The sequence below is a fragment of the Plectropomus leopardus genome, chromosome 21 (assembly GCF_008729295.1).
Source record: "Plectropomus leopardus isolate mb chromosome 21, YSFRI_Pleo_2.0, whole genome shotgun sequence".
Taxonomy (NCBI): Eukaryota; Metazoa; Chordata; class Actinopteri; order Perciformes; family Serranidae; genus Plectropomus; species Plectropomus leopardus.
Window position 1 is genome coordinate 1,076,324 of NC_056483.1, and position 25,000 is coordinate 1,101,323.

The 25,000-nt window shown below is 41.0% G+C and overlaps 1 pseudogene; it reads right to left on the reverse strand.

The window, feature by feature from the left end:
- The window catches only part of LOC121960961, a 49,530-nt pseudogene that overhangs the window by 18,960 nt on the left and 5,570 nt on the right, over positions 1-25,000 (reverse strand).

Below are 25,000 nucleotides of genomic sequence, written 5' to 3' on the forward strand. Positions count from 1 at the left end.
GAGGAGGGAGGGAGGGAGGAGGAGAGGAGCGAGGGAGGAGGGAGAGACAGAGTTGACAGGAGATGAGTGTGTGCTCTTGGACTTCTATTTTGAGGACAAACGGTCGATAAAAGAAGAAAAATCTTCGTCGATTGATGACGTTTTAGAGTCTCAGCAGTCAGCAGAGGTCATCACTGACGTTTGGACAATCTGTTACATTCACACTGAATTTTATGTAAAAGTGAGTGTTGTCTCTTGAAATACATCAAATTAAGTATTTAAAGACGTTAAATTTTGTTTAAGCTTCTTTTTTTTGCACCATCAACACTTGTTTTAAGATAGATTATCCTAAAAAATACAGAAATACAATCCATGATAACAAATGATGAATATTAAATATAAACTCAGGATGTGTTTCAGTACTTTTTTGACAATGACCAAAGTAAGAGTATCTAAAACTGTAAAAAGTTAGTCAGATTCTTTGCATTTTTCTGATTAAACTAAAAGTTTTCGTAGTTTCCGCTGTATTTTTTGACACAAAGCTCCAGTACAGCTGCTCTGTAATGAGACGTTATAGTTGTTATAACATACATGCAGACAAGAGCAGTGTCAGAAGAAAAAATACTGAAAATATTACTGCACAGTTGAATAATTGCAGTATTGCAGCAGTTGAAATATTACAACAGTTGCTGTACAGTTGTATGTGTATACAGGACAGCAAAGGAGTGCATGTGTGCATGTGGAAGCAAAGATTTTGATTTTCTACAGTTTCATCATCCAGAGCGTCCTGCAGTGAGTGCACCAGCAGAATAAACCGTAATTCTTAGATTATTTTATTAAATGTGATGTAACTGAGTGGCAGGAGCGCGTGGTTACCGTATGTGAGGACGTAGAGCGGCTTCCCTGCCGTGTCCAGGCTGGTGAGGCAGGGCGCTTTGGGGGAGATGGTCCCCCAGCGTTGGAGCGCAGCCTCCAGGGACGGCGGCCAGTTGGTGACGACCCCCAGCGCCTCGCCCCGCACCAGCATCATCTCCGCCCCCTCCGGCCGCGGCTGATTGGGGTCCGGCTGCTGGACTGGAGACGAGGAGACGGAGAACATCGTCAGCTCACAAAGCTTCACTGCTCGCAGTTTGTTTGCTCGTGAAAACGCCACGTGGAAACATTTAGCCGGAGCCAGTGGCAGTGAGACAGCTGTAAAGGAGCTGTAATCACACTCACATACACGGATAATTAATTAGGTGAACCTGTTATTAGCACAGTTGCACTGTGGGAACGTGGAAATGTGTGAATGGGCGGCTGATTCCCTTAAATATTTGGATTCGAGGCAGCAGAGGGGAAGATTTGGCAGGATTCAGCTTTGAGCCGCTGTCATAAAACGCAGATCCAGAGTGAATTAACCACAAATGAGCCGTGATCTACGACCACCGCTCCATTATTTACAACACACCGTGAAATACATCGAAATACACTAAAATACACATTTTCATACAGCCAGACAGCACTTTGATCGACAACAGGTTCTTCAGGGTTCCTACAGCTTTAGAAAAGTTAGATTTAACACTTTTTAAGACTTTTTAATGCCACTCGGGATTAAATTTAAGATCGACTTTCCAATAATCAAATTAACAAGGACCATTTTATTTTGCCAAAATGTTTATTTTAACAAAAACAGTAAAAAAAGTTTGATTATCTATGTCAAATGTTGGAAAAATAACTCTTTTTTGGATGGAGCACATGGAAGACTATGCACATATTTTATAATTGTAAAGGTCTTTATTTCGTTTACCGGCAGAAGGGGAAATATCGGATTTCAGGCCTGTTTTCTGGACGATTTTGTGTTTCTTAATCTGCATGTGAGGTTCCAGGACTTGGATTCCCATCATGACGAGTTTAATAAAAGTAATTTATTTAATTATTAAAAATCAAAATCAAAAGATGTTTGCGATTATTTTGAGATTTTACAATGCAACGTCAGAAAAAATAGATTCAACTTCCCGCGTCTGAGCATTTTTACGACTATTGAAAGATTAATTCACGTCAGTTTAATACTAATTGATATCCACTGCTTTTAGATTAATGAATTCAATGCCTTTTTAAGGAACCGTGTCCTAAAGAAGACGAGCTGACGAGAAATGAGGAGACAAAGATAGAAAATGCAGCCAGATGTTGAGTCGAGCAAACAGCAGACAGACGCAATCATCTGCAGAGATCAACGTTCCTACTACACAGTACTTATATTTGAAAATACTTGGTAAAAAACTCTTTAAAGCACATATATTAGTAGCAGCTTTCATTTCTTCTGGATGATTTTAACACATTTAAACCTACATATTTCTACACTATTTATGTCTGTATTTACTGTGTACGCCCATTTTCACAATGAAAAAAAGTCATTATAATGAGAAACTCACAATATTGACTGAGTACTTTAAAAATATTGAGTAAGCACCGTTTCTCATCATTTTGACAAAGTTTCTCAATATGTTTGGATACTAAGTCACTGATTTGAAATACTCACTCATTATTCTGAGACACTGTCTCATTATTTATAAGATAATAAAGTCATTATTGTAAGATACTAAGTCATGATTTTGAGACACTTTAGTCATTATTTCAGGATAAGTGATGCATAACTTCAAGATACAAACTTATTATTTCAAGATAAATTGTTAACTGGTTCTGTCAATCTACGTTTGTCATTGTGAGTTTCTTGTTATTTTCAAATATTAACTCACTGTTTTGAGTTGAGTCATTATTTCCTGATAATTAAATAAATATTCTGAAATAATTCTGTCATTATTTTGAGCCGTTAAGCCATGATTGAGATATTAACTCCTTTTTTTGAGATCAGTAACGCATTATTTTGACTACGTAGTGCATTTTTCTGAGATAAGACACTCATTGTTTGAGATACTAATTATTTTAAGAAAAGTGACTCATTTTGAGACACTAAGTCATGACTTTGGGAGACTGTGATTATTTCAAGATAAGAAATCGCTATTAGAAATTATTTTGAGATAAGTGACGCATTATTTCGAGGTAACTGGGACATTATATTTAGAAACATATTTTTTCAAGATATTCATTATACTGTGATTTAAGTGATGATTTCGACATAAGTGAGGTATTACTTTGAGAACGTTTCTCAACATTTTGATTGTTTAAAGTTGGATTGTACGAGGCGTTTATCCATAGTCAGTGTATTACCGACAGTAGATGGCAGTCAGCATGGAGGCTAAGTAATGTGCTGCTGTGGACGGGGGAGCAGCAAAAATACTTTAGCCACCTAAAAAAAAGTCAATATCAGTTTAATTTGACATCACAAAACAGGAGCTGCTGATCCCCTGCTGCCTCCATCTGTACGTTTTCTTTGTGTTTATTTGTCTCTGGCATTTTTAAAGGGTAATGCCATCAAAATATTCTCATTTTAGTCTCCACTTAAACTGATATTAAGTATTTTTAGGTGTCTGAAACATGTTTTTCTGCTGCTCCATCCACAGCAGAACGGTACATCGCTTCCACGTCAGTAATCCAGTCTGCTTCTCCAAACCGGGAGCGTGCCGATGCCATCTACTGCCGAAAAATACACTGACTATGAATATTACCTCATACAGCCTCGCTCAAAAAACCCAAACTGTCTTTGAACTCGTCAGCAGCGTGTTGCGTCTGCAGGTGCTTGTTTTACACTCTGACAGCATGAGGTGAAGTGAAGCTGAACACCTGAGCACAGGCAGCATATGGGCCCCTCACCTGTCCAACGAGCTACATCCAAAGCATGAAAACAGACGGGATAACATGAGACAGACAGAATCAGAGACGGTTTCTAACCCTCCAGAAGTTCATCAAAGTCATCGACAAAGAACTCCCGTAGCGGAGGTCTGCGAGGCTGCTTCAGCGTGTTCACAAGCTGCTGGATTTTAGCGGACACGCGACTGCTCACTGGAACACCTGTAAAAACCCCAGACACACACATTTGTTTGTTGCACCTCATGGATGAGCTTAATTTCTCATATTTTATCTGCACTCTTTCCTACTTTGTATTGTAGCTGCTGCACAACTGCTTCCCTCAGGCTGAGAAAAGTTTTATCTCATCCTCCGGGGTAAGATGATGCTTTGAGTCAATTCCTCGCAGTGAAAATGAAAAGTTGTGGCTCGCATGGCCGTCCTCGTTATCTTATCAATAATTCCTCCAAACCTTAAACGCTGCAGCAGGTTTTATAAGACAGTAGGTGGGTTTCCATTACAGATTTGCGCAAAAATTAAGCAATATTTCCGACTGATGTTCGGCGACTTCTCCTCTGGTGAAAACAGCTTTGCTGCATGTCACCCCCCCTCTCCCCCTTTCACGCTTAAGCTGTCCTATCAAATAAAGGCAGAAAGCCCCAAAATAATCTTTAAAAAAACATTAGGGGTGCATTTCATCCTCAGTTGCTTATTCGTGCAGATTATTCGCATTTTGCTCAACCAGCAGCAGGGAATCTGCAAAACATGCAAATAAAGAGTCGGCATGGGAGGAACTTTTACTCTGTAACACCTCAGAGTTATTTATTAATTCATTCTTTATTTTAATTTTAATTAAACGTTCGCTAAAGGCATTTAAACAACGTTTTGTGTTGGAGTTAGTTAGATTCCAAATTCTAAATTTCAATAGAAATGTTTTCATTTTGATTGTAAATGCAAATCGGTTCCAAATATCGGTTATCGTTCTCAATAAGTGCTAATAATCAATATCTGTATCAGCCCTAAAAAATCACTATCCACCCCTCATTCATTGTGGTGGAGCTGCTGAGTGGACGACAGACCGGTCGTTGTGCACAAATCTCAGTTTTTCGATAATGACTACGTGATTGTGAAGCACGCTGAAAAACAGTCAATATTTCTTTAACCCTTTAAAACCTGAGCAAATCATTGTTTGTTTTCTGAAAAACACTGAGAGAAGAAAATGAGCAACGTGACAAGAAATTTTAAAAAAAAGAAAAAGAAAAAAAACTGAAAATCTGCACAAAAAGATATAAAAAACAAGAATAAAATAAAAAAGAATAACTTTAAAAAAGAGCTAATATACAAACACGTGTGGTGTTTCCGTGACTTGATTTTAAACATGTAAATATTATTATTATATTTTTAGAAAATTTACACTTTTAATAATTGCATCTCAAAAAACAAACAAATAAAAAGATGTTCAGGTCTGTTCTTATCATCTTTTCACAATTTTCCGCAGTTTGCAGGGCACCTTATGGCACGTTGCTCATTGCCTTTTTTTAAAGAAACCAGTATTTTTTTCAGGTTTCGGAGGTTTTGATGCTTGTAAAAGGCGTCTGGATGCAGCACGAGAAAACTGAAGACGGTCCAGGTGTTTAAGGGTTAAAAAACAATAAAGGGTTAAAAGTCTGCTCATCCAGGGAGTGACATGAACACACAGTGTCATCGGTCAGTTCTCTAAGGCGACGGTCCAGTTTGAGCTGGTTTCGGTGACTCTTACCGTCGCCCGTCTCCATGCGCTCCGCGTTGCCGTACTTCTGCGTGTTCCTGGCGATGGTTCCCATGTTGGCCATGTGGTGACGCTCGGTGTGGGAGTGGGACGAGTCGGACGAGTATCCCGTCACGTCCGGGGGGGCCGAGTGGTTCTCTGGAGGGAGAGAGTGAGGCGGGCGGAGGGAGACGGACAGCCGGCGGTGACTCATTGTTCACATTCATCTCTGCTCCGTTTGTCGAGCGCTTTGTTTTATTGCCAGATAATCACATTACGATGTTTCTGTGGTAATTTGGGTCACATCCACACACAACAAACACAGGAGTCAATCTATTTAATGCCTCGCTCTAAACGTTAGATCCGGTGCAGCCTCGAGCACATTTCAGGTTCTGTTCAGCACAGATCTGAAATCAACATCCAGAGGACCCGGCGCCAGAGACCCTGCGCTCGCTTAACCCTCAGGGACGGATAGGTTATTTAGGAATTTTTTTATTTTATTTTTTAAAAATAATTCATTTTTTGTGTTTTTTGTCAATCTTAAAACATAGTTGCATCATGACAAAACCTGACATTTAAAGGGTTAAAATTCAGAAAATTAAATTAATTTAATTAATTAAAAATTAATTAAATTCATGATTAGGACTGATGTTGATAAAAAAAAATTACTCAATGAAAGTAGAAAATAATAAAGTATTATTTTTTTATGGACAGATGGAACATTTTGTCTTATAAGAATAAATTATCATGAAACAGTTCACGGGATAACGAGGTAAAACATTTCTTGTTATTACGAGATAAATGACGTAATAATGTGAAAACATCTTAATAAAATATGAAAATTTTCACGTTATTTCCTGATAATAATCTTTTTTCTGGATGCTTTCGTAGTTTCTGATGTATTCCTTCATTTATAAAAGTCTTATCTTCTGTTTGTCATATTCTGTATGTTTATTTTTGACGTAAAACACTTTAAAATGCCTTTGCGTCTGAAATGTGAGATATAAATAAACCTCCTTTGCCTTGTGAAACTTAAATGAAAGCTTGTTTTATCATACAAAGTGTAAAATGTTGACATAAAACGTGCTTTCACAGACATTATTAGATGACATCTAACTGAATTCTCTTTAACATGAATATCCGGAAATAAAAAACAAAGCACGTCCTTTCATCATAAGCAGCTTGTCAATAACTGTTAACGTCCAAAAATCAATAGCAAACAGAGTGCAGAGCGCGCCCACGTCGAAGGCCACTCTTCAGATCTCTGTTCAGCCGCCTCGACCGCTCGTCAAAATGTTGTCTAAATCTAAAAATCAATATCTAAAACGGGTCCCGTAAGCGCGTGTTTCAAGGAATAACAAGCAAAGATGTTTTTATGGAAGCCGATATTGAACTGTGACTGAAACGCTCGTGTTAAGTGATGGCGTGTTGGACGTACCGTCTGACTCCAGCGGCGGAGGCCACAACATGTCAGATCCAAACTCACAGGACCGTCGCAGAGAGCCTCCGTTCTCGGCCACGCTCAGAGCTCCCTTCCTCTTCAGAGACAGGTGGCCGATACCTGAAGAGCGCACACAGGTGTGTTACAGTGAGGTCCGGGATCGGCCTGAGAGACAAACTCTGCTCACGTAAATAACAGAATAACAGTATTAAATAAAAGCAGCAGTAGCTGCCTTACTGTAACGCGTCCCTGACAGCGAGTACTGAAAAGTACCAAAAAACATATTCTAGTTCACTTGTGTTTCCATCAGATAGAAATTATAATTTTACATCTTTTACAATCAATGTTTTTCTTTTTTTTTTGAATGTTTCTAAAAAATGTCACAGATACAAAAAAGTGTCGTTTCTTATCTGTACGAATATTCAGGCATAAAATCACAAATGTTAAACCATACACAAAACTCTAATGTGCAATTTTTTACTTTTTCAAAAATGTAAATATTCTATGAAATACACTGGGTGTCACATGAGACAAAATCCGATTTTTTGGAAATGGATGTTTTTTTATTTTTCAAAATCTATTAATGGCATTATTTCAAAATCTGCGAGTGTAACATTAAAATTCATGGAAGAAATATTACTTCATTTAACAGCTTACAGCAAGTGGAATTTAAGACTTTTTCACAGCAACTCGATATCAAATTTCCAAATTTAAAAAAAAAGACTGATTTCACTACAACTAAAATTTGGGGGTAAAATAAATAATTATGCCAAAATATTCACTTAAATGTGAAAAACAAAAGTCAAAAACATGACTTTTGGGTGACAGATAGTTATATTCTGTGATTTTTTAAATAATTTTTTTTAGTTAGCTATTATTTTAAGACTTAATGCAATGTCAAAAAAAAATTCATAAAATTGTACCTTTTTTGTCACTTGAAGACATTTTAAGGCCAATAAAGGCTTTATTTTCAGACTGATTAATTCAATGCCTTTTAAAACGTTTTTAGGATCCACAGGGAGCCTGACCTTTACACAAACTTTTTTTAGGACCCACATCAATTAAAAATCAGGAGCTTTTTTGGCGTAGGAATCCGAAAGTTTAAATTTGGTGCCTAAACCACCAAACAAAGCGTCTGTATTTTCATGACCTGAGAATTAGATGATCAAGAGTTTGTCTCCAGAGTCGCACGCAGCTCCTTTAACGAGACATTTTTAAGACAAAAGGGTCCAAATGTTACAAAAGAAGAAGCGTCTGTCGCTCCGGAGGCGGTCACAGTCTTACCGTGGTGTGACTGCGACAGGTGGCTCTGCTGGTGGTGCAGCTGGCCCAGGTGTGTGTGTCCCAGGTGCGTGTGCGCCAGGTGCGAGATGTGCGTGTGCGCCAGCGAGTCGGCCAGCCGCCCGGCGTTGCCGCTGCCTCCGCTCTGCGTGGACGAGGACGAGGAGGAGGTGGAGCCCAGGTGGGCCGGGCCGAGGTGGGAGGGGCGGCTCATCCAGTGCTCCATGCCCGACATGTCGTCACCTGGGCCCGCCTCCTCCTCCGAGCCCGACGACGAGTCTGAGCACAGGGGGGACAGGCCTAGTGAGAGTCAGGATTGGTTAACAGAAAACCTTCACACAACATCAACACAACATCAACAAAACATCAGCAACTAACTCAACTGCTGAAGAGAAAACCTCCATCCAACGTGAAAACAACTGTTTGATATTTTAGGAAATACGCTCATTTCTACAGTTTACGACAAATCGATATCAGTCTCTGATCTGCATCTTAAATGTGATCCAAGAAATAATCAGGAGCATGACCCGACTCAGTGTTTTATGACTCAGTTTTGTACATATTAACCCTTTAAACCTTTTTTTTTAAAAAAAAAAAAAAAAAGCAAAACAGCAACAAACAAGATAATGAAACAGTTTTTAAAAATTAAAATACTTCAGTAAATAACTAGTAATTTTTTTTTCAAATTACTGTTGTTGGGGTTTTTTTTGCAATTTGCCAATCTTCCTAAGTTGCTTATTTCCACTTTCACCGTGTTTTTAAATGAAAGGAAAAAAGCTAACCAGCTGCTGATCACAGTTTAAACTGACTGTGCATATATGAGTTTGGTATCAATCTTTACATCCAGCTGTCAGCAAAGAAAAAAAGTGCATTTTCCAAAATGCTGAGCTACGCCGTTAACACACAGTTACCCTGCAAAACAGAGGTTTGCAGCTGCTGTGGTCACAGCTCAAAAAAGAGTTCATGTGAATAAATATATTTGCGTGTTGTGTGTGTTGTGTGGCTTTGGGAGATCTGTAGACATCTTTAGCTGAATATCAAAATGAGCTAAAAAGTCATTTAGTCCAAACTTGAACTAAATACTTCTGCGAATATCAATAATTTGGCAGCACGGGCCGTCTGGATTAATATCAAACTGGTGATTCCACTAACATGAAGCTAAGAACATAATTATCCTTCTCAGGTGAACGTTTCCATTAACGCAGCGCTGTTTCTTTCAGCTTTCATTACTTCCACGTCAGCCGAATGTGACTGCTGATTACGGTTTTAACTCGTGTTTCTTTTCAAAGAGCGACTGTCAGGAGCTTCAGCTCTCACTGAAACTACGTCCGTGTGCCACAGAAGGATTATTAGCTGTTTCTTTGTGTGATTTGTTTCTATTTCTGGTCAATAAATGGACTTTGTGGCTAAAAGTAAGGACATACTTTTGGTTTGTGGCTGTTTTGCAAATTTCTGCAAGTCAAGAGTAGGCTGGTTTCCATTAACCCTCAAAATGCAAAAACTGAAATTCCAAATATAAAATACGTCTAATGGAAACGCATCAATTTCGAAAAAAAACTTAATTAAATAAACTTATAAAATAAACGTAATTACGACAATACTTTTTAAAATGTCATTATAAGCGCTGTACTGTATTTTATTATGTGTTATTACAACAGTGGTGTATTTATTATATGACAGAAGCTACTTTATTCAACTTTATTGTAACTGATTTTGTATTTTTTGTAGTTAACACTAGTATAAAGGACATTTAAAAATATCAGGATATATATTGTGTATTATGATATAGCCTTAAAATATCACAATATTATTTAAAGCCATATCACCCAGCAGCCCTAGACAGAAGTCCAAAAACGACTGCGACTCAGACCTTATAACAAAACCTCGCTGACGCTCTGAATGTGACCGAATCCCTGCAGCCTGGTTCCAAAATGTTACTCTAAATGGCCTCAGTTTTGACATGTTTAACTATCACATATGGATGTCATGTTTGGGTGTCCACATACTTTTGGCCTTTTAGTGTAATTCAGAGTCGGGCTGTAAGGGGTCGTGAAGACGTGCACTTCAGACGCGCTTCAGTCAGCCGACAGCGGCGTCCACATGTGAGCCTCTTAACGATGAACACGTCTGATTTTTGGGGTTTTGAAGGAAATTGTTTGAGTTCATTAAAACAAAAGTTCAAAGCGAAGCGGCGGACCGTGACTCACCACTAACGTTTATGATCTCTTGAGCTCACAGACCCGAAATGTCGATAATTAGTCAGCATACATTGAAAAAGCCACAAGAACCAATTTTACCTTAAACTGGCCTCAAGCTGCGATTCAGAGTGAGAATTTAACTCTTTAAACACAGAGGAGCAGACGCAGCAAACAGAAATCTTACGTTCGTGCACAATAACAGGCCGAATTATACGTTATGAGATCCTTTGTGGAGACGTCAGCTCCACTTAAGAACTCTCTCTTAAAAGGTTAAAAAGCAAATTACCGGAGAGGAAAATGATTACGTTTCCTTCATTAAAATTCAATCAACACCCAAATTGTGACATCAACTCTGATTACGTTCAATCCGATGAGCTCGTGTCGGAGGGAAAGGTCGACTTCAGCGGCCTGCTGCGGCCAACTTCTCACGGGGACACAAAGACATTAAACAGCAGCCAGTGATAACCTCCTGTTTCTGACGTTGCAGCTGCGTGTTCGGTTTTTACTGAAAATCTGTCAGTGGGTTTGCATGCCTCAGTCTTTTTTGGGTGAAATGAGTGAGACGGCATTACGACATAATCCTGTCTGGGCACAGGGCGGCCTCTGCGGGTCACATTTTAGGCTTAGTGCAGCCCGCTGCAGACGAGATAATCGACATGTGTGTGCTTTATTCACTTTAAATCGCTCAGATATTTCAGAGTCACAGGAAATTTATTACACGCTCGGTTACTTTTAACCGAAGTGAAAAGATGATAAAGATACTCGGACAGTGTTGTGAGTTATATGCACAAGGTAACATGTCGGCTCATAAATCTGGTCGTGCGCAGCCTGTGAGGACCTCTCGTTTCTCTCTTTTCTGTGTTTTCTGTCCTGTTTTCTGTCCGTCTGTGGCGTCACTGCAGAAGAGAGCAGCTCTCAGAGGCTGACTGAGGCCTAAAATGACAGGATGAGGCTTCTGCTGCTGAAAGCCTCTTGAACTTCGAGAGCGAGCCAAATGTTTGTCAGTGTTGGTGTTCGCACTTGTTCTGCTGCAATAATGAATCGGATTTCTCGGTATATGTGTGAGGTGTTTTAGCAGCGCCTGCAGGTGTGTGTGTGCGTGTGTGTGTGCGTGCGTGTGTGCGTGCGTGTGTTTGCATGTGTCTCATCACCTGGAGGTGTGTATGCATCCATGGAGGTCTGCACCACCAGCGAACGTCTTTTGGAAGGCATCGGCACCGCCACCTTCCTCTCCACGTGTCGCGCCAGCACAGCCTGCACCGCCTCGGTGTGGACGTCTAAGAGAGAGACAGAGACAGAGACAGAGACAGAGAGACAGAGAGAGAGACAGAGAGAGAGAGAGACACAGAGACAGAGAGAGAGAGAGACACAGAGAGAGAGAGACAGACAGACAGACAGAGACAGAAAGGGACAGAAAAACAGAGTGCTCTCAACATTCTCAAAGACATTTCAGATTAAAACCAGACAAAAAATCAAATAAATAAATAATAAACAATTAAAATCAAAATAAAAATCAAGGAGAAAAAACAGCTCTCGGAGGGGAAACTTGGACCGGCTCTGTCAGTAAACTTCGTATCTACATTAATTTGAAATTTTGTCCCTTTGACTCATCGGTGTGATTCTCGTGCAGGTGGGCGTGTCTTTACCTGAGCGGTAGCGTTCGTCTCTGGTGCCGGAGGTTCGCCGCCGGTGGAAACGGGCAGCAGAGGGAGGGCCGAGCGGGGCCCGGTGAGACATGGGCCCCTCCATACCTACAGAGGCAAGCAGGCAAGCAGGCGGACAGACACACACATATATAAACACACACACACACACACACACACACACACACACACACATATGCACACACACGTTTCACAAAAGCAATAAATAACAGTGCCCGGGGGAAAAAAAAGGAAAAACAAACATGGAGATGATTTGAATCGGCAGAAAAATTATATTTTTCTGACATCACAAAAACAAAGTAAATAACTTAAAATTAAATTATAATAACGTGGTCGCACTGTTGCACTCGGACGGGAAATCCCTCAGTGTTTTGTCAACAACCAGAGCTGCATGAACGATAAAGACTGAGTGTGTGTTTTAGTTGCAGTGAGGCCTGATATGTGTGAGTGTGTGTGAGTGTGTGTGTGTGTGAGTGTGTGTGTGTGTGTGTGTTCAGATCCAGAGGCCCAAGCTGAGCTCCAGGGAGTCTTAACCTACATCCACTAACGGCGGCGCTGAAGGCTGAGTGGATAGCGTATGATCGCAGCTGTGTGTGGTGTGGGGATCGATGCCCCGCCCGTCATACGTGTGTGGGGGAGGTCAGAGGTTGCTAAATTACCTCCAGCATGTGGAACATATGCCCTGATCAGTTTGGACCTCTTCTTCTCATAACCCTTCTGAGTGATGTCCCCTGCAAACAGATAGAGATAGATAGAGAGTGAGAGAGCCAGCGGCGGCTGTGGGCTGCTTCTTTTTATTTTTTATTAATTTACTCAGAAAATAAGAACATGTTTCATGTCGGCTTAAATCTGATTTTTGCGTGGAGGGCAGTGCTGGTGGCTTGTTGGACATTTAAGCACATGGCCCCTCAGATTGAACGTGAGACGCTCGTCTCACGTCACACAGCCTCGTCTGTCTCTCGCAGTCTTTTAATGTCTCTGTCTAGGCTGTTGATTAAAAGATAAAAATGAGAAACGTAAAAAAAAACAAACATAAATAAACGATGTGATGAATAATGATGGAAATGAAGACAGAAAGAAACAAGAATAATGTAGACTGATCAAATCAAGAGTCTACCGGCGTGCACGGGGAGCCTCTGAACCGGACAATCATCACAAAGCTGTCAAAGTCATTTTGTTTTGTCTGCATCTCCTTTAACCCTTTAAAGCCTGGATCACAGAGCAAACAAACATACGTTTTCTTTTTCTGGGTTCACATACCCTTCACAAGTATTAAAATCCTCAAACCGCGAACAAACTGGTTTGATTTCTTCTGAAAATACGGGAAAAAGTCACAGAGCAACATGGCAAGAAATGCCCTGCAAATTGCAATAAGTGGATTCATAAAAATATTGTTTGAAAAAAATGAAAATGTCTTTTCATTATATTCATAATTATCAGTTATACGAAGCATCTTCTGATAAGTTAAAGTTAAGAGCACTCACTCTGCAGCAAAATCTGGGGACCAAACATACGCACAGTATAAAAAAAAAATTCAACCTGAAGCGGTCTGAGTCGACTCAGGGGTCTCCGACTGACGATCCGAATCCCGACTTTCAAGGGTCAGTCCTAGTTGTTTGTAAACACTGAATTTTCTGTTTTGTAAGAGCGCTGCTTTTCCTTTAAGTGTACTTTATGATTGTAACCTCGTGCTCTGCGCTCTGCAAACAAACCTGTGACCCCTGAGGACTTCCCGACCGGACACAAAGGTTTTCATAAGTCATGAAATATTTACATTGCTACTTTACAAAAAACTGCGTGATGAAGAAGTGGAACTACGGCATCAGCACAAGCTTCACACGAAGACTTCAAAGACGACTGAAGTGGACTCGGCAGAGACGCTGGACAGACAGACAGACAGAGGTCAGTGTGGACAGGCCGCCATGCAGAGACTCATTACAATCCCTGAGGGGGGTTTCCGTTGCCTTGGCGACCAGTGAACCCCCCTCACCACCACCTGTCAATCACAGCACCCCGGGGCCCTCACAGCGAGGCTAATATGAGCTAATACCTCCTCGTTTGTCCCCATTAAATGCTGTTAAACTGCCTCGCTCCGCTGTTCTAATTATTGATTCTTATTTTATTGCCACAGAGACGATTAACCCGCCGATTAACGACAGGAGAACCAAATCAAACACGACGCTGAGAGACAAACACAAGAGCAACATACAAGCCAGCTGTCAGATGTGCGTCCAGCATCACTGAAACTTTGTGAAACCAAATACAGGAGAAAAGTTCCACGTGTTTCAGGAAGGTGGAAAACATTTCCAGGTAATGAAAGAGAACATTTTAATACATAAACGCTCGTGCTAAACGCAGCACTGAAGATATTATAAATAGCCGTTAATATCACAGATGCCAGCATTAATCTTTTTTTGTAAATCTCTTTGCTTCAATCACGACAGAAACACATGTTTATGCATTTATGACGTCAAGTCGTATATAACGTTATCAGTGACTTCGCCTAGTTCAAAGTTTGCTTGCTTGCTGCAGTTAACAGATGCAGATACTAAAAAGTGCAACTACTAAAGTAAATGATAGCTACTAGGAACAAAACAACGAAATATATCATTTTTTACCGACACTGTTTCCATGATTTCTGCCATTTCTGCTGCACTGAAACATCACACAAACATCGAAATGTCCCAATTTTGCGCTCATGATCACTAGTTGATGTTGCTCGTAACTCGTAGATACAGTAAATAGGATATTTCTGAGGAGCACATGACGGCAGCATGAGTTACAGCAGCTGATAAACTGACACAACACTTCTCTTTATCCTCTTAAAACACCCCAGCTGTCCACAAACATTATTAGAAAAGGATTTTTTGTTGAATTTAGGTTGTGAACAAAGAAACTGAAGCTGATGGATAACGGTGACAGGGCTAACTGTTAGCATCACACGGCTCAGTGTCAGTTTGAGTTTTTGGAGGTGTTTAAATGTATGTTAAATGATGTTAGCTGCTGCTGAACTAACACACCAACTCTGTCACAGATATTTGGGACTAAAGACGACAACATCACTCTGAAGCAACAGGTGAAACGCTTCAGCTCACAGCAGGACAAAGACGCGCTCTGATCCCTCATCTCGTTTCCAAAAATCTTGACTTACCGGCTGTATTTGTTGTTGCTTGTGTTCTGCTGTTTGAAGCTGTTTCATCTGAAATAAGTGAAACTATCACACCTGAGTGGTGACACTGTTACTCCGTTTGGCAAAAGATGAACTCAGCTGTTTGCACACAGACTATTTTGGGTTTTTTTCTTTGGAGGGGGGCTACACACAAGTTACAGCTGCAAACAAATGCTGAACGCAAACTTACTGAAAGACGCAAAAAAGAGGCATTTCTTCAACTCGGCTTCAAAAGCAAAATATTCCAAATCGAGACTACAAATCGAGAGCTTACTGCAAGACTTCAGACTTTTTAAGACTTTTTTAATGCCATTTGGAATCGAGTTTGACGCCAATTTTAGGAATAAGGATATTTTTATTTTGCCCAAATGTTTTTTTTAACATAAAACATGACTTTTGAAAAGAAAAAGTTAGATCTACTGTAAATGTCAAAAAAACAATCTTTTTTAGAGTGGAACACGTCAAGGACAATGGACATATTATATAATCATGAAAGTCTATTTAGTTTACTATCATAAGGGGGAAGTATCTGTCATTTCTGGACAGTTTTCAGGGCGATTTTGTGTTTAAAAGAAGGAATTTATTAAATTATTTAACAAAAAGTAGATGTTACCATATATTTTGAGACTTAAGGCAATGTCAGAAAAAAAAGATTAATAAAATCTTACTTCAAATGTCTTTTTAAGACATTTGAAACATTAATTTAAGACAATTTAATACCATTTAAGGCCTTATTTTTTGATTAATGAATTCAATGCCTTTTAAGACTTTTTAAGGATCCGTTGGGATCCCGTTCATACCAACGCATTTCCTGCAGCCTGCTCGCTTGTGCACGACTCAAACGTGCACAATAGTGTTGCAAATTGATGAATTACACACAAAAAAAAGACAACGTGGACGCATGTCTGCTGCAGAGCTGTTTGTGAAGTGGGAGTGTTTTTACGAAGAGAGGAGTGAATGAAAAACAGAGCGAAGGAGGGAGAGGAGTGTCACATATCCATGTTTTCAAGATCCAGAACCAAAGACAGACAGATAAACAGATAGACAGATAAACAGATAGACAGATAAACAGATAGACAGATAAACAGACGGACAGATAGACAGATAAACAGATAGATAGATAGATAGACAGATGGATAGATAGATAAATAGATCAATTCGTAAAAACAGAGAGAAAGCCAGAGAACGACGAGTCTACTTTTCACAGTCGGACCATGGAGAACAGCCAGAACATCTGGGTCCAATCTGCTCATCTGCGCAGCGCTGTGAGTGTGTGTGGTGTGTATGAGTGTGTGTATTATGTGTGTGAATGTGTACATTGTGTGTATGAGTGTGTATGGGTGTGTTATATCTGAGCGAGGCCTTCTCTCAGATCAACCGCAGCATAACAACATTCCTGCTTCTTCTCTCACACACACACACACACACACACACACAAGGTCCATGGGGAGACGCCATCTTCCACTCGCAGCGCAGCAGAGCAGGGAGGGTGTTGCCTAGCGACGGTTGTCATGGAGAAAAAAAAAAGGCCCAAGACGGCCATCTTGGATTTGGAGCATCAGATGTGAGAAGTGGGGTAATGATACCTGCCAGAGTGTGTGTGTGTGTGTGTGCGTGTGTGTGTGTGTGCGTGTGTGTGTGTGTGTGTGTGTGTGTGTGTCATACCAGTCAGTATTGGCAGCCTAATTACTTTCCTGCGTCTCCTCGCTCCCTCTCCTCCCTGCTCCCTGACACTCGGCTGTTTTAATGGCACACAGCTGAGGGAGAATCGATAGCGGCCGACTGCAGATTGGAGTTTTTTCCGCCCGCTGAGATTGTGCAGCCAAAAGGTCTGAGCTTACCCAAAAAAAAAAAAAAAAAGCTCTCTGAAAACTCATTTTGGCAGGTTCACCACAAACCTGTGATGTCGTCTGCAGCGAACTCATCGTCCCTGACTCTCTCTCATTCCTGGACGTTCGTGCAACAGATTTCACCAAAAACTGACCATAAAACTGACAGATTTCAAACTGAAACTTAATGTTTTCTGCATTCTGGTGAAAAAATAAAACAAACATATTTTATTTTATGTTGAGATCGCTCTGAACTTTGAGGTCTTTGTGCCTCCTTTGCTTTTTTAACACCGAACCAAACGACGGCGGCATCACTCCGCTCCAGTGTGTGATTGTACGCCGCATCGCCGCTTTGCAGAATCAAAGGAGGCGTGACGTTTAACACAGCGTCAGCTTTCAGAGTGACATGAAACATACGTGACGGCAGCACTTTCTAAACAACAACAACAGCCTTAACGTGTCAATTACACGCATTTATCTTCTGTTATCTGGCGGCGGATCTCGTCCTCTGCTCAGACGGTAAAGAGCTCCTCACGGCTGCTGCTCGTCTTTGCATTACCCGCTAACAAAATCTCCCGCGGCGGGTCGCACGCATTAACACGTCATAAATATGTCACACTGGACCTACCCGTGGTCACGTCTTTCCCAAACCCCCAGGAAGTGCACCAGGCTCTGAGGTCAATTTTAAATCGTGGCCAAAAGTGGAAATTAACCCTCCAGGTCGGTGATGTAATGCCCAGAAAACAAACTTACATTGGGAAAGAGACGTCTGTAAATCAAAATAATTTTTTGTGAGCCTCAAAACCCAGAAAAACAACTCATTTCACTATCTAGACTTAAGCCATCTAGTTCCATAACATTTGGAAAGTCTAAAAGAACCGCAAGATTAGACGGCGCATTATTCCCACCATGTACAGGCACTGCCTTTCCTGACACGTGCAACACGGAAAATCTGCATGCAGACTTTCGGATTTCTGTGGAGAAACAGCTTTAAGTTTGACAATTATTTCCACAGTTAGCTGATTGTTTGGTCTTCAACCAACAGTTTAAAAACCAAAGATGATCAATCAAGAGGACGTGGCATCTCAGATCAGGTAAGCAGAAGCTGTGGTTCTTGTTTTCAAATGTTATTTTATGTACAGTTATTTATTGTACGCAGAAAAGTCTCTGTCCCCTCATCCATCCATCGATCAAAACATCAATCAATCAATCAATCTATCAGTCTGTTTCTGCTGGCCTCTCCTCCTCTCTGCTGTCTTTTCCCGCAACATTCATTTGATCTCTCTGTTTTTTATCACATCATCATAAAAAGCCAGTCCTCCCACAAAGCCGCCATGGTAACCAAATCTACCTCCAGCAGGCATGCACGCATACACACGCACAAACGCACACACACACACACACACACACACAATCCGAGTACTAAAGTATGCGTCATGCGTTGGGACCTTGGGCTGTCACCACACTCACATGCATGAACCCGTGTGGACTGCCGAGTGTCCGCTGGACCTACAACGCATGTGTCCCCAGCAGAGCCAGGGGCCACACACACACACACACACACACACACACACACACATACACACACACACACACACACACACACACACACACACACACACAGTAGCAGAGGCAGCCAAGTGTCACGTCCACAAAGGCAGTGGGTTAAGATGCCACCAGAAGAAACACGACGACGTCACAAACAGCTGATTATTTTCCCTCTTTATTATTCTTCATTTCCTTTTTTAATAAATCTATTAATCTTCCGATAAATCTGCTGTTTATTTTCTGAGTCCAAAGTGACGTCTTTAAACATCTTTTTTGTCCAACCACCAGTCAGAAACCCAAAAATATTCCATTCACAATAACATAAATCTGAGAAAAGCTGAAGATTTTTTTAATTTTTAGAGGCTTAAAACAGAAAATACTCTGATTTTTTATTCAAACAACTGACTAATTAATTAACTGACCTATCAGTGCAGCTCTGCTATTTAGAATTACTGATAATTACACATCAGTTATTGCAGCCTGAAATTACGTCTTAAAAGTTGCATAAAAAAGTTTGTGAGCAAAATTTAAATGTATTAACAACATTTTCACAAACGGTTAGAGTCAGTGACATAAGAGCATTTGTTGCTATTTGTGTCTTTTTTTTCGATAAGTTGTGATACGTGTTTGTCATTATTTTTGACACGTTACAGGGTAAACCAATAATCAGTCAATCAATATTAAGGATAATCTCATGCTGCAGCCGGTGAGCCGCCTGCTCTCTGCTTTGTGAGGCTAAACGAGCCACTGTTTGACGTTTCCGCTCCATAAATGACACTAACTGCTCATCAATTATCAAAATTAGACTCAATTTTCAGTCCAACACTTAATCCACTGACAGTTTGGCGACACCTCTCTGCTCGTCTCTCCCTCGTCTCTGTGATCTCATTAAAAGGTTTGACTGACAAATTCAGACAGACGCAAACAAACACGGAAATTCAGGATTTTCTTCAAATACACTTGATTTTCATTTTGCTTTTGTGCATTTTTAAGACATTTGCTTGTTTCAACCTCTGAAGTATTTGCTGTTTTTTCTGTTTCACATCATTATAAATTGTATATATTTACCTTTGGATTAGTGATTGGATAAAAAACATTTGAAGATGTCACTTTAGGAACTCGATTTTCAACGATGTATCACACTTTATGGACTAGACGGTTTATTAATGACGGCAGATTCACTGAGAATGAAAACAGTTGCCGTTCGCGGTCCTGATTCTGCGGATGTGAGACTGGAGGAGGGTGTTTTTTTACCTGCGACAACAAACCTGCGGCCTGGTAGAAGACGTGTGATCATAACAGACACAATCAGAAAAGACAGGGAACAGAAGTCTGTGAAGCTGATGAGTTTGGATATAAAAAAGTGTAAAAGTGGCCATAAACGGTCTCTCCTGGTGGAGCGGCAGCTGAGGCTGATGGGAACTGTGAGCGGTGGGTTACATGCAAACAGCGACCTCCACGGCTGAACGTAGGCGGGTTTCCGTTAGTCCTAAAAATGCCTATTAGAATAACTTCAATATCGTAAAAACTCCCATGAGGGGCAGATAACGTTTTTACGCTCGTAAGACGTGGTAATTATAGATTTGTGAAAGCCATATTTCATAAAACTGGAAACACATTTTTTGGCTTTTCTAGATGCAGCAGGAGCTACAAGAGGTGTGACTGCAGCGCAAAACTCTTCAAAAATTACACATTATGTTTCAGACAAACAGTTATTGTCTAAACATGGCTACAGGCAAATATAACGTCTAATATATTATTTCTTGGGTTTTTTTGAACGATTAATTTACAGTAATCGAAATCATAAATCTGCACCTGAACTGTATTTTTCCAGAGGAAGCTTTCTCTCACTGATTTTGTTTTGTTTGAAAACTACAACGATGGGAAGTCTGATCACACGATTATACACCTCGCCTTTGTTGGTAGGTTATTTATTTATCTGTTATCTAAGTCATGTTAAATCCTGATTCTGAATTTCAGCCAATCGTAAAAGCCTGCGCTCTTCTTCTGTCAACAGTCCCGTTATACAACACACCCACAGCTGCAGCCCACAGCGGCGCTCTGCTCATTGTATTCAGATGAAGCTCAACAGGCGTCTGAAGGAGACGGACGTCATCTCCAACGAGTGACTGACAGCTGACTCTATTCTGAAAACACACCGACGCTGCGCCGCTCGCTGAGCTGTCACTGCTTCACATCCTCTCTTAAACCAGAAACACATGGCTTTTGTTCCCTCAAATTTAGCCTCAAGTATTGACCAACAGGGCGGTTATCAAACCTCAGGGCCGCTCTGGTGACACGAGTCCGCAGCAGAGTGTGGAAAACTACCCAAACACGGCATCAAATTTCTGATCATATTCATAGTTTTTGATCAGATATAAAGAACAATTTCAGACGGTGTTTCGTTTAGGCACAGGCGGAGTGCTTTGGCTTAAGTTTCTGCTCCTCAGATGGAGGAGGAGTACAGTACTGACACTCAGGCGCCAAAAACACTCAAACGACGCTCTGCCCTGTTAACCAAAGCAGAACCAAACACCGGTTTAATGATCGTCTACCCAAAACTCACGGATTAGTCTGATTCCAGCTGCTGGACTCTGAACTCTCAGAGGATATTTTCCCGTCAGTCTGCAAGCTCCGATTATTTCTGACCATTTTACTAATGTGACATTCAGAGCGTTACTACGGAGGAGGAGAGGCGTCACGCTTGCTCTGTGTGTGTGTTGTGTGTGTGTGTGTTGTGTGTGTGTGTGTGTGTGTTGTTATCAGAGCTTCTCTGTGGTTTGTTGTTGCTGTGTGGTCTGCTAGATGGGCCACACGTGCATGTTCGTGCATGTGAGCTTCCTGCTGGCTGGTTTTCACTGCGCTGATATGCTTGTTTACCGCTGACGTCTGGACGGTGCTGCCGTGAACACCTCTGGTTCCCTCTTGGTTAACAATAAGCAGATTTCCAGTAACCCTTAAAACTGTGCAAATTAAAATTGTAAATATAAAATATGCCTAGTGGAAACATGTCAATTTAGAAAAAAACTCCCATTTATTGCAAAAAAGTTTTAACACTCGCATGAGTTGGTATTTCAGGCGATATTTGGCAAAACTGCAAATATGGAGGCACTTTTTTGGCTTTTCTCTGTCACATGATGCTGTGAGGTCACATGATGCTATATCTATGTGCTTGTCAGTAGGAACTGGCTCCTTCATGATGCAGCAGGAGCTGCAACAACAACAACAACAACAACAACAACAACAACAACAACAACAACAACAACAATGGCGGACTCTTGAACTGTGACTCTACTGAGTTTATTAACGCTCCTCCGGCAAAGTGTACATTTGTTGCACCACTGCTGTGATCAGCCAAACGCATCATTTACATGCGCCAAATAATCACCGCTCTGTAGAAGAACGCTTTTATGCGCAGGTGCGTGGTCTTCTTCTATGGTCTGAAGTTACACCGCCAACTGTTGGTCTGACAGTGATGATAACTGCAGTTATCATATGAACGCAGATTTTTCACACTGCTACATACGCAGCATCCATTCTGCACTGAGCGCTGCACATTCGCCAAAGGTTTAAAAACATTCATCTTTGAGTAAAAAGCTGCAGCTGCTTGTCGCTGTCACATATCACCCAGCTGTCCAATCAAAGTGCAGGAGACAGACAGCACAAGCATCCCCTCTCTGAAGTACAAAAACAATGAAGTAAAAATGAATCCTAAACCCACACAGATCGGCTCTTTCATCCAGAGGAAGGAGGTGCTCTACAGACGCTGAGGTTAAAATCTACGTAGATACAGAAATAAATCCACAGATCCACGGAGCTCTCAACTGTTTTTAAGAACAGCAGAGTGCCATTAGAGCCGACCCCCCTTGACTCTGCTGTGGACAACTATATAATCACTCTAAACACGTCTCTCATCACGGCTTTGCCTGCCTCCAGATTTGAGGTAAAATTACTGATAAAACATCTAATATAAAATCCTCCCTCTGCCGACTAAAGCTGCCGTCCACCGCAGCTTTACGACCGCTTCATGCACCGACTGTAATCAACGTAACTACACAACACACAATAATTAATCGTAGATTATTCATGAACATCCCTCGTAGAGTTGGAGTTTCTGTTCTTTTTTTTGGAGTGTGAGGCATTGCAGATAGAGACAAACACGGCTACTCTGACCTGAAAAGCTCCGCTCCGGGCCAAAGATGTTGTTGTATGTACGCACAAACACAGAAAACTAGAGCTGCACATTTCAGAGGAAATACACAAACCTGCAATGCTGCATTTTCACAAATAAGCCAGAATTTTGGAAGCGAGACAATCACCTTTTGTGACTCTCACTGAGGAAATAGACAAGTTTTTGCATTAACTGAAGTAAATGTTGGCTGCACAGTGCAAAGGGCACCACGTGCGTTTTGATTCGCTCTCTTTCATTATGCAATTCTGTGTGAACTCCTGGGAAAATTACGGCCTCGAACTGCAAACAAGGTCAATTGTGACTCTTTCTATCATAAAATTTTGATGCAAGGTTTTACATTTGTGTGATTTTACTCTGTGACGTCATCACAGTATAAAGTCTTTGAGCCGTGCGGCGACTCGTGTGCAGGGCCTGCAGGGAAAACATGACCGCACACATGTAGCCGGCCACATACTCCAAAAGCAAACGTGGGAGCTAGAAACGTTTCGGCATATGTGCCAGGCGAGCAATTGTCATTTAACTAAATCTTTCAGTGTTAGCTCTTTGCAGTTATAATCTCAAGTGGTGGAAATGACGGTGAAGCAACAGAGGTAACGGTGGAAAACAAAATGCAGCGTGTCTACCTGAAAACAGAAAGCAACCCGGTTGTCTTTGCAACAGCCACGCCAACAATAATACCACCTGGAGACGCTGAGGGGGGAAAAGTTGTCTGTCTCCGCTTTAATAAATATTCAATACAGAAAAAACAAGCTTTGATATGCTATAAAATATTTAGCCGAGGAGAAAAACGTGCCGTCAGTTTCGCACCTGAGCAGCACTTAGTTGATTAAAAATGCATGTGTGGACATTCCCTCTCTCCAAATCAGTTCCTCTCTGTTTCTGCTGGTCAGAGACGCCTCACACAAACCCGGCAAAACAATGCACAACCAAAAAAAAAGAAGCGTACCACAGCTTCATCGTGCAAGACTTCATCTCAGCGCTGGAGTTTGACAGCTCCACAACCACCGGGTCACTAGGTCCCGCTATCATCCAACAAGTCCATCGACAGCTCCGTTTGTCCCGTCTGCGACTCGCTCTGCATACGAGAGTCGGGCTAAATGCCCCCAAAACGCTGGAGAACGGCGCCTTAATGCTTAGAGGTCACAGTAATACTGCAGAGATGATGTGATTTGGGCGACACTAAGCGAGGGAGCGGCAGAGAGGCTTATCTGCCAGAGCTCGGCTGATTGCTGACTTTATCTAATAAACAGGTGGAGTGCCGGCTCGTCTTCTCAAAGACGAAGAATAAAAAGTTTCATCCCATCAAATCTGACAGGAAATTGTTGCCCGGGGTTCATTACCCTGAATTTCAATAACAGCGACGGCTCGGCGTCCTCAAACACGCCGCTGCTTTGAAAGTGGAGGTCTCTGTGGACTGAAAACTTTGTTAATGCTGCAGAACGTTTGTTTTACTTCCCTGTCAGGAGTCATTTTGTACTAGAAGCTCTGTTTTTGTTGCATTGTGGGAAACTACTTCCCTCTCTGTGCAAATGCCGAAATGATTAGTCAGGCAAAAAATGTGATCATTTATCAACTAAAACACCAAAAATGTGCTGTTTCAGCTTTTTAAATGTGCACGTTTGCTGCTTTTTTTCAAACACTTTCTGTTTCGAAGCTTCAGGATTTTTCTAAAAACTAAAGGGCGGCATGATGTATATTTTTCATGATGTTATCGAATTCAAAAGAATCACAGTTGGGCAGCTAAAGTGATGATTTATTGAGGAAAAACTGCAAACCTGCTGTTTCTAGATTCTCAAAATGAGAAACTTGATTGCTTTAGTCAAACACTTTCTGTTTTAGAGCTACAGGATTTTAGGAAGTAAACATTTTGATCTTCACTTTGCATGTTTTCAAGACGTTATCTAATTCAAGAGAATCACAAATGGAACAAAAATTGCCAATTTTCTGTATCTAGACTCTCAAAATGTGCGAATTTGAAGCTTTTGTTTTCAGACTGTCAAACATCAAACTTGATCTTCACTTTACATGTTTTTTTATGTTATTAATCCAGGAAATCTCCAGAGGGGCAATAAAGTGAAGATATTTGAGCATTTTTGCTAAATCTACCTGCAAACTAGACAAATCATTGAGCTCATGTTGTATTTGCTTTGTGTTTATCTAATATGGGCGTTTCAGACGCTGGCTGATAACGTGCGGGTGCCCGTGTGTTTAACGCAAAATGTGTGAGGA